The sequence below is a fragment of the Mustela nivalis genome, assembly GCF_964662115.1.
Source record: "Mustela nivalis genome assembly, chromosome: 5".
Lineage (NCBI taxonomy): Eukaryota > Metazoa > Chordata > Mammalia > Carnivora > Mustelidae > Mustela > Mustela nivalis.
The window spans coordinates 76375057-76390926 of record NC_139024.1 but is presented as its reverse complement, the minus strand read 5'-3'; the positions used below and the strand labels follow the sequence as shown (position 1 = coordinate 76390926).

Genomic DNA, 15870 nt, shown 5'->3' with positions numbered 1-15870 from the left:
TTTTGATTTTTAATTTTTTTTCATGGGGTTTTGTTCTCTTCACTTTTTATTTGGCTACCCTCTACTTAGGCCTCAGCTCAACCATTTCTTTTTCAAAAAGCCTTTTATCTAAGGTGGTTGGGCTGCATTCCCTTTTATGCACCAATATGATTTTTTAGAACTTTTGATCATTGTTAATCACAACCTACTATATATATTAACTTGAATGAATACCTTCCCTTCTAGCCTGAGATATCTGAAAACAGATAATGTTTATTCATCACTGAATCCAAGGAGCTGGTACAATACCTAATATATGATTACATAGTGTGCACTCAATTATACTTTTTTTCACTAGGTAAATAAATGAAATAATTAATGAGAACAGGAGAAGGTAAAAAAGATGGAGAAATGAGTCAAGAAAAATGAAGTTAGGGAAATGTATGAATTCAGGAATTACATTAGAACACAAAATGCATGTTAAAATTATTACATATTTTCTTGGACTTGGCATAACAATCCACCTCTCAGCTTTCTAATACTCAGGCAAGGATAAAAAGTGCAATCAGTTATAAAATTCAAAATGTTTTAAAACATAAATAGTTTTTAAGGAGAATTCCTGGCATAGCAATTTCTGGTACTGTTACCTGAGATAAATTTGTTTCATGTGCTCTCGGGGGGGGGGGGGGGATAGTATAATGTAGTATAATGTAACAAATAATATCTTTAAAAAAATCCCTATCATAAATATGTAACAGTTTTTACAAGATTCCACCCTCTGCTCTCCTATGGACCAATTATACTATACCAAGCACACTCTAATAAGAGAAATGTTATTTTGGGCCTAATCAGTATGGCTTAAGTGTACAGCCATATACTCTGCCTAAATGCAAGCATAAAAGCACAGTTACATTAAAATCACAAACATGCAGAAATTGTATGCAAATATAAGGTTGTCCAATTATGCCCTTGAAGCCAAGCCAAATTAAGAAAATCTTCACTTGTAAGTTCTATTCATCCCCATAATCAGGTTGTGATAAATACTGGACAACTATTAATTCCACAAAGCTGTTTAATTAGAGATCATGAACAGCAGAGAAGGGCAGAGGGAGAAACATACTCCCCCCTGAGCAGGGAGCCCAACATGGAACGAGTTCCCAGGCCCCTGAGATCATGACCTGAGCCAAAGGCAAACTTAACTGACTGAGCCACTCAGGTACCCTCAGGGTTGTTTTTTACATATGTGTGTGTGTGTGTGTGTGTGTGTGTAGGTTAAAATATATATATATAGGGGTGCCTGGGTGGCTCAGTGGGTTAAGCCGCTGCCTTCGGCTCAGGTCATGATCTCAGGGTCCTAGGATCGAGCCCCGCACTGGGCTCTTTGCTCAGCAGGGACCCTGCTTCCCCCTCTCTCTCTGCTTGCCTCTCTGCCTACTTGTGATCTTTCTCTTTCTTAAATAAATAAATAAAATCTTAAAAAAAAAAAAATATATATATATATATATATATATTTTAAGTCAACTTCAGTTGCTGCTTGTATTATCTCTCTAATTATTCTACTCTTCCCTTTACATTCTGCCTGTATTTCATTGTGTTCCCCCAAAAGTTATGTTGAAGTCCTAAGGCTCAGTACATTGTGAATGTGACCTTATTTAGGAATAGGGTTTTTTCAGATAAAATAAGATGCTGTAATTAGGTAGGATAGGTCCTAATCTAGTATGACTAGACTTCTTATAAGAGAAGCAGAAGAGACACAGAAACGGACATGCAGAGAGAGAAGGAAGATAATGTGAAGACCCAGAGGGAGAATACCATGTAATAACAGAGGTGGAGATTTGACTGATTATTCTTCAAGCCAAAGTACACCACAGTCTGCTGGCAATTCCAGAAGCTATGGGAAAGGTATGGAACAGATCCTCCACTAAACCTTCAAAGAGACCATGGCCCTGCCTACACTTGGTTTTTGGACTTCTGTGTCTAGAATGATGAGATAATAAACTTGTTATTTCAAGTCACCCAATTTGTGGTACTTGTTACCACAGCCCTAGGAAACAGATACACTATGCCAGTACTTTAGTCCAGCCCACCACTGCCTCTCCCCATAATCCCCATGAACATCCAACCTGACCATGAAAACATAGGCTTCCTCCCCTCACTCTTCTTTCAACATTGGAGCCAGAGAGATTTTCCAGAATGCATGTGCAATCATTTCACATATCACATCTCAGCCTGTAGCATGGACCATCTTTGTGAACTCCAGCTGCCTCTGCCTGGTCCGTGAGGTTATTAATGAACCAAATCTCTGTATCTCATCACCCTCTTCTCTCTCTTCACCATTTTGTACTCTACACTCAAGACATACCGAAGTAATGTGTTTCTAAACACTCTCTTAAGGTGTCTTTTGTCTCTGAGCTGTCTTTTATGTTGATCTCCCTGTCTAGAACATTCTTCCTCTTTTTAATCTGGCTGAATCTCATTTATTATTCAGATATTATCCAAAAAATAAGCTACTACTCTATATAGCTTTCCTTTAATCCCGCAGAGTGATTTGGGTGCACCTTTCATATTCCAATATTATTCCCTCTCTTTATATATATTTTAACACTAATAATACTGTGTTGATTTGTGTTTACTTGATTATCTCCTCCAATATCCTATAACTTCCATATAAATAAGAATTATAGTGCTTTGAAAGCTTAGCATGCTTCCTGAAATATTGGAATTTGTCAATAAATTCTAATGAATCAACTACATTAAATGAATATCTACTATGCAAATATTCTATACCTACAACTGAGTGCAAATCAGGACTGTAAGCCTCTCACCAGAAGCCTGCTAGGGCACATGCCTCACTATGAGACCATTGCTGCTGCCAAGTTAGAGGCTGACCTAAGGAAGGACCATTAATGGGTTATAAATGGGTAGATTAGCTAAGGGAACAAACTTATACATTCTAGAAAAGATACCTTAAATGCAAAAAAAAAAAGTAACTGGATATAACCAAATGTACAGTCTGCAAAGTCCTAATAAATGGAATTGCTACCTTTAAGTCACACCTCATTTGACATTCTCTTCAAGATTAACTTGTTACTTCTAAATAATTGAGGTGAATGCAGTAAAAGCTATTTACTGATAGTCCTATTAAATATTATATGGAATGTGAAATAATAAATCTTAAATTATTCATGCAATGATTAGGTAACAGTTCCAATTGCTCCTGATATCCAACTCTAGGTCGTGACCCTAGCTATGTCATCTTCAGGAGTCACATACGTTTTCTATGTTTTCTATAATAAAAAGCAAGTGTGCCTCCCTCAATGGGGATCAATTCCTTAAGATACAAGCAAAAACAAACAACAAAACAACAAAAACAAAGAAAAGAAGAGCAATATACATCCTTGTGTTATGTCATTGGATATTATATTTTCTGATGTATCTAATTATTATTTGATCAGAAATAAAGTATTTCTGACACAGTAATATATTATTATCTAATACACCAATAAATTATTTGTACAGACTTTTGACTCTCAAAGAAATATTAACAGTCAAGTTTTATGTGTGCATCAATAGCCAAGGGTTTATATCGAACCCTTAGTGTAGCTTAGTGTAATAACAATTCTGGGTCAAGAAATGGGCCATAGTAATGTCAATAAAGACTTTTAAATTATCTGCATTTTAACATATTTTTATCTAAGTTGATTAATTATTAACATTGATCAATAATGGAATAATTTCATTAAAGGACTTTTTTAAAAAAAAATTTATTTATTTATTTAACACAGAGAGAGTAGGGAGAGAGCACAAGCAAGAGGAGAGGCTGGCAGAGGGAGAGAGAGAAGCAGGCGCCCAGCTGAGCAGGGAGCCCAATGAGGAGTTCCATCCCAGGACCCTTGAGATCATGACCTGAGCTGAAGGGAGACGCTTAACTGAGTGAACCACCCAAGCGCCCATTTAATGATCTTTCTAATTCACATATCCACAAATACTTAAACATCTCTTAAATATATTATCAGATAGCCATCTTAATTCACTAATGAAGTAGCTTTATCTCTATGCTATGTTTATCTTAAACACTCTAACCACCTCTACAATATGATGGATATACAACATAAGCAATCAAAAGCCTACTCATCATGAGGTCATTTTGACTTTGAATTTCAAAACTAAGAAAAATAAAACTCACAAGCAGAAGTTGGAAACTGCACTTTCATGAATTTATTCAAAAAATTCATAATTTGATTAATATCACAGAAACTGCCTCGTTATTGGAGCTAATGAGGAAATTAGATCCCTCCATATGATTTACTGTAATTTTAGTCAAGACAATTCAGTTAAACATCATAACATTTGAATTTTGTGAAATGCTTAAATGTAGTATTATTTTAGACATGTAAGTATGAAGACTTCAGAAAATTTTTACTTACATAATCTAATTGAGTATCATTAAATAGACCATTAAATTTCAATATGAGATACGAATTTGATATAAAATCAGTAGGAGCTTATAAATTTTACAACATGTAATGAGAAAGCCTTTAAAGTGGAGGGATCTTAGAAATCATCTCGACTACTTTCTTGTTTTCCAAAATAAATACACCAGACTTCACAAAATATACAGGGCGTATGTGTGTTATGTTTCTGTGCACTTTCCCTCTGAGATATCCTTGTCAGTCTAGGTCCTACAGAAGCGGTTCCCAAACTGAGGTTCCTGGAGCAGCAACAGCAGCAGCAGCAGCCGCAAACTTGTTAGAGGTACAAATCCTTGGGCTTTACCTTACACTCACTGAATCAGAAACTTTAGGGCTGCGGCCCAGCAATTTCTCTTTTATCAGCTTTCTTGGTGATTTTAATGATCACTTAAGTGTGAGAACTATTATCCTACAGGGATAAAGTAAACATTTCAAGATATGCACCCAAAATAGAGTACATGCGAGACTGATTTTTTTGAGAGCAGCAGTGAGGAAGCTCACATGCACATGTGCACGGTGGGGGAAGGGCAAAGGGAAAGGGAGAGAGAGAGAATCTCAAGCAGATTCCCTTCTGAACTCTAAGCCAGATGTGGGGCTTGATCTCACAATTCTGAGATCATGAACTGAGCCAAAATCACGTCAGCTACTTAACCAACTGAGCCACCAAGAGGCTTGAAGACTAATTTTTTTAATGACTTGTAGTAGTCAGTGGGCACAAAGAACAGAAGGATTAGTGCTAAGAAGTCTTAGTAAGAAGCAATATAACAGGTATCTACATACATGTATTTATCTATTTACAGGAATTTTAGTTTTCTTATAATTTTATTATGGCTTTTATATTTTTGTATTTTCTCTGTTTCTTGAATTTTATTAAAAATTAATGAAGTTATCAATGTAATATTTCCCATTTCTACTTCTACTATGCATTGACTTTAAAAAATGGTCATATTCAAAGAATAAAAGAGAAAGTAGAAGGAAAAAATGAGTAAAAAATATTCTAAAATATAAGACACATGAATGATAAAAATCAAAGCAGTTTCAAATTAAATAAAAAAGTAAATAGCATATCTATAATTATAAATACTAAGGAATTTTTAAAGTAACATCTGACAAAAAATAAAATCTTGACCTAATATAATCAGAAACTCTAAATGCGTAGTGTCCTGGGGCAAGCAATAGATAAGAGGTCTTACGGGTTGGGTTTGGTTCTCACTCAAATACTCTTTTGCTGTGGAAACTTGACATGGCCATTTTACTTCCTCGGTTTTTCATTTACAAAAAGAAGAATGGAGGAAGTTAGATTAGATGGTTTCTAAGATCTCATTCAGGTAAAGTGATACAATTATGTTAAGTATTAATTTAAATCTAAATAGTAAATCATTTACAAAGGAGACACAATTTAGATAATCAACTTGAAAAATTGCAGCATTAATTTCTTCTGAGCTTATTGCTCTTTAGTAAATCTGTTTGCTCAATTCCTAATAAATTTTCTGCTGTTGAAAGCATGTTTAAGTCCAAAGAGAGAAGAACAAACTTTGTTTCTAAAACCAGTGCCTCTGTTCCAGATAATGTATCTATTTACACAGCTATTTATTAGTACAGAGCAAAAATTGACCCTGATGTAGATTTACATCTTCACCAGAAAGAACTATCAGACAGGCATTTTACCTTTTCAACTGAGTTGAAGATTAATATCCAAACTTTGTACCATATATATTGAATAAGCAAGCCATTTGGAGGAGAATATCATAACAACACTTACAGAATGCTTGAACCCGTTCAGTAACCTTATTATATTTTACTAGAAGCCAGTGTTACTCAGCTACATGTTTTATGAGATTTTGCAATCTTTTAATTAACAAAATTAAAATGGAAGTTTAAACGTTAAATATATTATAAAACTCTAAAAGAAATTGCTGTCTGACTTGTTTATGAATTTGAGTAAACAATCTTCTTTTATCAGTGGACATGTTTACATACAGAGGTGATCTTTTTTTTTTTTTATCAAATATACTATTTAAGTACTTGGCTAAAACAATACCATATTGTCATTTATCTAATATTTACAAATATAGTTTTAGATATTTAATGTAAAATTGTGTGAAGCTTAGCATCATTTATGTAGTACTATAAATCTGAAAACTAAATTACAAATAATGCTTTGAACATTCACCTTTAATCTTCTAAAAGCCACTTGGTAAGCAAGGAAGGCCTCTGACAATTAGAACTAAATTTCTGGAAGAATTTGCATCTCTGATGGAGATGCAATCTGGTGGTAAGAAGTTAAAACATTGTTCATGGTGTCCTTTAATTTTAAAAGCAGCAATATTTGACAATATATTGAGACGGAGCTTAGAAAGTTCTTTACGGTTTATCATATTAAGATCTGTGGTAATATGGCCTCCTAGATACATTAACCCAGTGACATTCAAACACAGAAATGACTTTTCATTCTTTATTGGTTTTGCAACAGGCTAAATTTTCTTGGTACCAATTATGTCAACTTTCTTGAGGCTGTATTAAATAAATTTCTATGAAAACTGTTTTGTTATTCAAGCAGCTACCCTTGAACATTCTATTCACAAGCCCTCTATTATCTTATATTTTGCCTCAAATGAATGGTGAGGGTACCTTGGGGGAGGGGTTCCACTCCTTGATGTTCAAAGGGATTTAAAATGATGTTGATTTAACAGTTAGTAGCCAATGTTTTGTTTGCACCATGATTAGGTGTGAAAGATCAGAGGAAGTTAATAGAGAACCAGTAGAAAGATAGAGAAAGTTAATCAGAACCATTACTTTGAAGCCTTTTTAAATTTTTGATAGGAAACTTAATATAACACTGACAACACATCATGATTATTCAATTATTCAATCAATTATTCAACCATTCACCTAGCATTTTGAGCAAGCTAAGCACTCCAGTATCCAAAGAATATTTAGCCTATAAGGTTTACCTATTAATTGAGAAACTGAATTCTTATGAATGAATTGAATTCTGGTGACAGTCATAGTAATTAGATTTGGTTGAGATGCCATGTAAGGTACCTCTCTTTAAGAGCATAGAATGGATATCAATTCTGATATTATATATATATATATATATATATATATGTACATACATATACTGACTCTCATATCAAACTTCCTAAGAAAAAAACCTTTTCTCTTCCAAACACATTCCGCATATTGGTAAATGACACTACATTCCATCTACAATTCCAACCAGAAGGTTGGAAGTCATCCAAAATTCTTCTCCATGCTTTGTTAGCCCTATTCATCTCTTAACGAGCCCTGTTGATTCCATTTTCTAAATGTATCTTGAGTGTATTTCCACTTGTTCATTTCCTTCTCAGTTCCTGCCTCTGTTAGAGACTCAAATATATCATTTTCATTCCTCATCATATCATCCTATGTTTTTGCCCTCTTCTTGCTACTTTTCACCATACCATGCTTATTTGTCAAGTCTCGGATCAGCTGCTGTCTCCCTCTGGAAGGCTTTCCTGATCTCTTTCCAGGAAGAGTTAGATGCTCTTAATCTGTACTCTCAGCATCGTAATAAAACCATCATCTCTGTACATTGTAATTATTTGCAATACTTTGTAATTATTTACTCATTTGTCTTCCACAAATAAATTGTGAAATTCACTAGGCAGAGAGAGCAACGCAACTATCATCTTTGTATTCTTAGCGCTTATGCACTGTTTCACAGTGTCAACAATAATTGTCTTTAATGAACAAGTGACAACTCTATGTAAATGGAGGGTTACTCTATTGAGTAATGCATGCAACTAAACATACTCCCACTAATGACTCACTGAAGATGCTGCTAAAACATCTGAAAAGGGTTTGCAAGAAAGAGAGAGTTCTTTTAACTCTGTAGCCCTTCACTGAAACATACCATCAACAGAAATCTTCCGTTTTTTTCTCTACATAGGAGATTTTTCAAAATTATGTTGTAATCATCTTGCTTTGGGGTATGGGAAAATAAAATATGTCAGAGTTTGTGTATGGAATTTTTCATTAATGTTAGTTATAGTTATTTCACCTATGAAAAGGAGAAAATTATACCATGTTTAGGTGTGACTATTGGGCAGTTCTATATATAATATGTATTCCCAATAATTTTCAATTGATTAGCACTATCTGGCTTAAGGATGTTTTAATTATTAAGATTTACTCAATCATATTACCCTAACATCACTGCATCACATCCTGATACCTTAAATGGGTCTTAGGAAAGAAAGGAGACAATAAGAAATTAACTCCCACTATGCTGAATCCCACAAGTGAGATTCAGTTCTTATTTTAAAAGTCAAGGCATTGGTAAAGTATGGGGTGGGGATGGAGCGTTTGTGAGAAGGAAAGCTCAGCAAAATGTCTAAACTTTGATGGGCTTGTCTAAAGTTGTCAGGCCTGGCCTCAAAGAAACCATTATATCTGCCATGTTTGTTATTGGTCACATCAATCTCAGTTACTGAACTTGAGAATATTCTGTTCTGAAACCAGAAATGTGGGAATAAAAGAGACAGTAGTTAATATTATTTCTTTTCTGTTCTTCAACACTCAAATAAATAGTACTATGTTTCTTTCTCAACATGTTTTATGTCATCAAGAGCTAAATTTGAATAGCATATGAAAGAAAAGAAAAAACTCCTCATGTTTGTCCACAAGAGGCAACTGAAACATTCCTCTTGGAATATGATTCAATTATTAAATATCAACCCTCCTTCAAGCATCTCACAAGTGTGAAACAGTCATCATAGGCTTGAGAAATATTCCCATGTGTGAATGTTTTGTTGATTCACTAAACTGAAAAACCAAAAGAATATTTGATCTAAGAACATAGTTTTGAAAACTAGATGATAAACTGTGTTACAAATAGTAAACAAGCATATCCAGTCATAGGAGAAAGAAAGAAAAAAAAAAGATTGAGACTAGGTTTAAATAATTAATAAAACTAGCATATCTTACAATAGCAAAGAAGAGATAAACCAAACAAAACATTAGCATGAGGGAACTGACTCTTGTAAATTTTGCAATATTTTGTCAAAGTAACTCACAAATTGGCCTGGAATCAGAGACCTTTCTAATAGAGCTGACTTCTTAACAGGCAAGTATCTAAGAGGCTTTTGAGTTTTTCTTTTAATTTAGAAGAGCCAGACCATCATCTTCTTCTATGGCAAGTTATAAAGACTTCTGCAGTGTATTGCTTTTGCCTCCCTGAAACATCTCAATTCAAGTCTCATTACCACCTTCCTCATTACCACCTTATCTCCCTCAATTAGCTTTTAGATTGGGTTGCAACTGAGAAGGAGGATTTTCAGTGACAATTTTATAAAAAGGACTTAAAAAGAGCATTTTTTGATGCCCATAAACTACAGAAGGAAGAAAATCATTCTGGGCGAAGGCTGAAAACTAAAAATTGACTTCTGGGGAATTCTAAAACATATACTGTAACCTCTGAAGAAAATGACATATCTAAATAGTGGTTAATAACTCTTTGTTTATACTAATGCATAAGTACAGTTTAACAGTTTTAAAGGAAACCATCTCAGAGTCCACAGTCTCTCAAGAACTGAGGGTTTTGGAGGGGAGGGGGTTGGGGGTTTGGGCGAACCTGGTGGTGAGTATTATGGAAGGCACCAATTGCATGGAGCACTGGGTATGGTGCATAATAAACAATGAATTTTGGAACACTGAAAAAGACTTGAATAGAATAAAAAATAAATACATGAAACCATTTTCTTCTCTTAATAAAGACAACTTCCTTAGGAACCACACAGCATGTGTCAGCTGAGAAAAACTGTACCTGTCATAGACTGATTCAGAAGCAACTAATGGGACTATGTTTGATTGATTGAATTGACTAAGAAATATTACATCCCCAGTCTCCAGAAGATAGAGTTTGTGTAAACAATTTAAGACATAGTACTCAAGTCACCGTTAAAAATAGAAAAAAAGGAGAAGATTTTAGTACAGAAGTGGCTAATCAAAAGTTAAGCATGACAAAACAGAATTTTCTTTCCTTTTGGTAAGCCATAGAGCCAATGATTCTGTCTCAGATTTTGAAAGACTATACTAAATCTTCATTCTGGAAACTTGCTGTCTACTGTACTTAGGAGTCTAATTTAAGATAACATGTTAAATATTTATTTTGTGCCCAGAACCATGCAAAACATTTTAAATGAAATACTTTAACATTTATAATAAACCTCATAAGGTCAGTTTATCCATTTAGTAAATTAGGAAACAGGCTTCCAGATCCATTTGACTGTATAACTGAAATTCTTACTCATCTGTTCATTCAGAAACATTCACTGAGCTCTTATTATGTGTCAGGAACTGTTTGAGGCAGAGGAAATACATGAAACAAACTAGCAATCAACCAGTCCTAAGGAACATATAGTACCCTGCCCTGCTTTATTATTAGTATCATCTAGAATTGTTGTCTAAGAATGATTTAAGGCTTATAATTCAAACTAGAAGGCTTATAATTCAAAACAACTTCAAATGTTGTATTTTAGGTTTTCTGCTCTTGTTCTTCACCCACCTCCCTCTCCTGCCTCCTCTATCATCTCCATTATTCTGAGAATAAAATGGTAATAGTATACTTGAGGTTCTACATTTGGCAGTAAACTGTATCAAGGACATGTTGGCAAGAGGAAGGTATACTACATTTTAGGTTACTTAGAAGTCAAAGAGGACAATTTGTGACACTGGAAGTCTTTTGTTCACGTGGAGTGTGTGAATGAGGTTATTGACATGTTGAAAGAAGTCAGGTTCTTCTATGAATTTTGTAACCTGGGGTAACATTTGATCTTTATATTAGCTTCTTTGCCTCTAACTTGGGCAAAATAATGGATCCTAAATCATAAGATTATCATGACATCAAATTACATTTTATATATCTGAATAAGTCCTTCTGATTATTTAATCACTCCACCAATATTAGTTATTTTTTTCATTTTCCAAGATTTGAATTAGAAGGTATTTAATAAATGTCCTTGAACATAGTAAAAAATCATTACAGTTTTCTTGATTCATTGTTTCTTTTCAGTAATAAACCCTCCCAGCATATTATAATGACACATAACTGTTGACTACACAGAAAACATTAGTCTCTGATAGAAATGGTTGTGGACTTGCTGTCTTAAAGATTTACATGAGTCTGTAGGGATAATTATGAAGTATTTATCACCACTGTCACTTACTAGCAAGCACTCAATTTTCCATATTAGTGTAATTTCAATACAATTTTTATCCTACAAGAGAATGAGGACCCCTGCCCCCTAAAATTACATTAGAATTTTCTGTCTTCTTATTTATGCAAAAAAAAATGAAATTTTAAGATAGCAATGTCTGGTTATAAATAAATTACACATGTTAGCATATCTTTACTCTTCTAATTGCAACACAACTGAACATTATCTCCAGTCTTTCTCATTTTGTTTCTCTTTTCTTTTTTTAATTCATGTTGTCACTCATTTTTTAAAAATTCTATTATCTTTGCTCTACTGCTTCCCCAAATCTTTTAAGTAAATGTAAGACATAATTTCTCACAGTGCGTTTGGATGAACACCGCTATTATATTATAGAAAAGATATCATGGTTGAATAAATTTGAAAAGCATTGGGTAAAAAAAGGCTCATCTGGTTTCTTTTCTATCAGACTTCCCTAATGTGTTCATATATATGATAAACTCTAAGCATTTTTTCCAGACTTACTTAACCTCAAAATTCTTTCATGTACCAATAATTATAACTAGTCTTCTATGCAAAACACTGCCAAACACAAGTGCAAGAAATAGCTTACTTAAACTGAAGGACATCCTCCCACTCTTTATAGTTACAAAGAAAAACTTCACACCAATAATGTTATTGATGTATACCCTTAGCTGAACCGTATGAAATTACATGGTTTTTAAGAAAGAAGGACTTATTTCACGGTTTTAAAATTAAAAGTGGTACTACATGAACCCCTGTGGTAATATTATACAAATAAACAAGTAACAGATGAGAAGATCTATATTGGAAAGGAAATGTTTTGATCTTTGTGGTAAGTATTTAAACAAAATGAAATACTTTTAGGTGTGATATACACAAATCCTTTCTCTCTCAGGTCTTCAAAAAGGAAGTGAGTGCATGCCTTAATTCTTAACATTTTTCCATGCATTATTGTGTTTTACTGACACTGTAAACCTGTAAAGTTCTAAAGATGATTGCTGCTGTATCTATGATAGATTAGGAACCATTTAAAACAACAGTTTCTCTGATATCATATTTTACCCTCTTTTTATTTTGCCATGCTGTTTACCTAAGGAGTTCACACTTATTCCTTTTTCAGAGAAGTCTTTAAAGTAATAGTCTATAATTTTTACAAAGTATATAATGTATATTTTCTGGCCCCAATTTCTGGTCTCCAACTAAACACCTCAAACTATAGAAATTTGGTTTTCCTCTTATTTAACGCCACTAAAACTGCTTGTAAGATCATCAGTGACTATGTCATACATTCCAATGAATATTTTTCAGTTTTTATCTTACCGCAAATTTCTGTTACATTTGACACTTTGACAACTTCCTCCTCCTTAAAATTCTTTCCCCTCTCAGTTTCTGAAACAATATATCAAACTTCTAAGAGAATTCCTTCCCTCCTTTCTTAAAAAAATAAATAATTAACTCCTTCAAGCTTTTCTTCTCAATAGACTCCCAACACATTAGTGTTCTTGGTTTGTTTCCTTGGTCCTTGGTCTTGCTCCCTCAATTCCCTTGGTGGATGTCAGTAATTCTCATTGTTTAAGCCAGCACAACTTTGCCAGGAATTTCCACATCCACTACCATATTTTCTCCCCAGATACCTGATAATCATACCTAAATGCCTATCCCACAGGTACCTCTAATTCAATATTTCTTTTCCCCATAGATTATAAAGTCTAGGAGGACAGGAACTTGACTATATTCACCTGCATAGCACAACACAACTTGATTGTGTTTATACTTGTGCTTTACAATATTGCCTAGCCCTTTGTAACTGCTCAGCAAAATATTGTATAATATATATGTCAAAAATGTACATAATATATAGAGCTTCCTTTTTTCCCCTTAAATCTGCTACTTCTTTTGGAAATTCCAAATACAGTAAATGACATTACTTTTCACATACTATTCCGAGATAGAAACCTGGGGGTTATCCTGAATTTTTCTCATCCCCAACCCTAAATTATGGCAATTTTACTTCCTAAATACTTGTATAATAGCTCTCCTCTTTTCCTTCGTACTAATGTTGTACCAAGATCTTTTTACTAACTCTAGAAGTGTCAGTGCAAGATCTCATCACCCAGAAAACGGATTTCCTGAAACTATTGGCATCCTTTTATCTTCAATTTCTGTGGTTATTCAGCATCAGCTTTTTGAAATTCTACTTTAAGCTATACCTCATTTTGCTTAAAGACTTTTAATTGTTCCCAATGTCCTTTAGCAAAAAGGACACAACCCTAACTAGGGAAGCACAGTTTTTCTGTTGCTGTTCTCTTAAGCCTTGTCTACTCCTGTTCTCGACTCACACTTCGTTCTGAAGTGAGAGTGAAATCCTTGTCCTACGTGGTGCTCCTGACTGCGTTCCATCTAGTCGAGGCTTCCATGAATCTGCCTGTCAGAGATGCCCTGCCCAGGCTTTCTTCACCCGGTTTATCTTTACCCACTCTCTGAGACTATTCATATGCCCTTTCCTTTGGGAAAATTCCCCTGAACCAATAGGCTGGAGAAATAGAACTGTCCACTGTATTGAGAAAGCACACTCCGCACAACTTTTCCTGCTTATTTGTTTGATTTTATCTATTTATTTTTGTTACTGTTAGCTCTTTATTTAAGGATCTCTGCCTTGATATGAAATATTTCTAGAGAATTTATGTTATTCATCTTTATATCTTCAACACCTAGCACACTTTTAAATACATGGTAGAAATTCAATAAGTTTTTATTGAACTAAATAGCCTCTGATCCTACCATAACTTAGTTTCATTAATTAAATTGAGGTTTGCTTATTTCTACAATTTATAGGAGCCCTGCCTATGCTTTCTGGTTAACTTAAAGAGGTATATACTGTTGGGCTGGCAGGAAGTGCTACCAAAGATGGCGAAAGTTCCCGCCACAAGACCTGAGCTCGGACAGGAGAACAAAGGCCCAAGCAGGAACCTGAGACCCCCGCCCTGGGCTCCTGTGGACCAATGGGATCCCGATGAGCAGGCGGGATATCCAAATAAGGGAAACTTGCCAAAAGACCCCTGAGCTTTCCCCAAGACCCCTTAAAAGCCCCCTCCTCCCTGCCTTGGGCGCGACTTCCGCCACTCTGCTTTCCAGAGTGGCGGAACCTCGCCCGAGGGTGCCCACCTCCTCCCGGCGCAACTTTCCTGGCTCCCCTTCTCCTGAGCCCTGAAACTTCGCCGGAGAGTGTTTTTAATAAATCTTGCCTTGCACCCACTTTGCCTGGTGTTGTGTTTATCTCGCCGGAAAAAACCTTACATATACTATTTAAGTGGTGTGTGAGGTGGATAGGAGAAGAAAGAGACGGAGAAAGAAGAGAGAGGGAGGATACATTTTCTCTTGTCAAAAGACCCAGTTAATAAAGTATACACACACACACACACACACACACACACACACACATATAGTAGGCCCGCTGTAGTAATTTTTAGATAGTTATTGCTTGCATTTAGTTTATATGATGACAGACATAAATTGAATAAACAATAAAAAGCAAGTTCTTTGAGCGACGTGAGCCACAGACACTTTGATGACTGATAAGTCTGAGCACATGCAGCTTTTCTCTGGCTAAATCACCTGTTGTGATCCACCAATTGTGTCAGTCTTAGCCAGCTGGTAAAATATACAGACAACTTACTCTTTGCATACATATTTTGCTAGCAAATACAGGTTTATTTATTCCTTTTAAGCTCAAACGAATACGCAAATATGTCCAGCACTTGTTTGCTTGTGCTGTGTCATAAGAAATAATGTTTCCTCAATCATTTCTCAGATGACCGAAGTCCAGAAATCATCCATCAAGTGAAACAGCAGATGGACAATGTCAACTACAGCTCAGTACTTGTGAGGACTTCACTGCTGGTGAGGAAAAACCATCCAAAGATATCTCCACTCCAAATTAGCCAAGTTTTTGGTAGAGAGAAACTTCATGTTTTTCTTCCCAAGACAAGGGCAGCAATAGATATCTATTGTGGAGGCCGAGGAAATTAAGGCCATCCCACCTCAAGTTTAGCTGATGTGGGAAACAGAGGGAGAAGAAAATCATTAAAATTCCTCACCTATTGACAAGCCCTTGAAACAGATAGAGTGGCTCTCCCCTGGGGATTTAACTGCCCTCACCCTGAGATTTTGCTAAGGACAATCCTAGCCTGACCAAC

At 35.0% G+C, this 15870-nt stretch overlaps 1 protein-coding gene and 1 long non-coding RNA gene across 24 annotated transcripts in view; one reads left to right on the top strand and one right to left on the bottom strand.

Annotated features, from left to right (window-relative positions):
* Window positions 1-15870, bottom strand: part of TRDN (triadin) — a 379193-nt gene that overhangs the window by 53842 nt on the left and 309481 nt on the right. The gene's annotated exons all lie outside the window — the stretch shown is intronic.
* LOC309864468 overlaps window positions 1-15870 on the top strand; it is a 664253-nt gene that overhangs the window by 612122 nt on the left and 36261 nt on the right. For 5 of the 6 annotated variants that reach the window (XR_014311539.1, XR_014311540.1, XR_014311541.1 and 2 more), the window contains exon 2: window positions 15486-15574. This is a non-coding gene — a long non-coding RNA (uncharacterized lncRNA). Of the gene's footprint in view, window positions 1-12524; window positions 12585-15485; window positions 15575-15870 lie in introns of those variants that run through there. The other variant, XR_014311544.1, reaches the window with a different exon arrangement.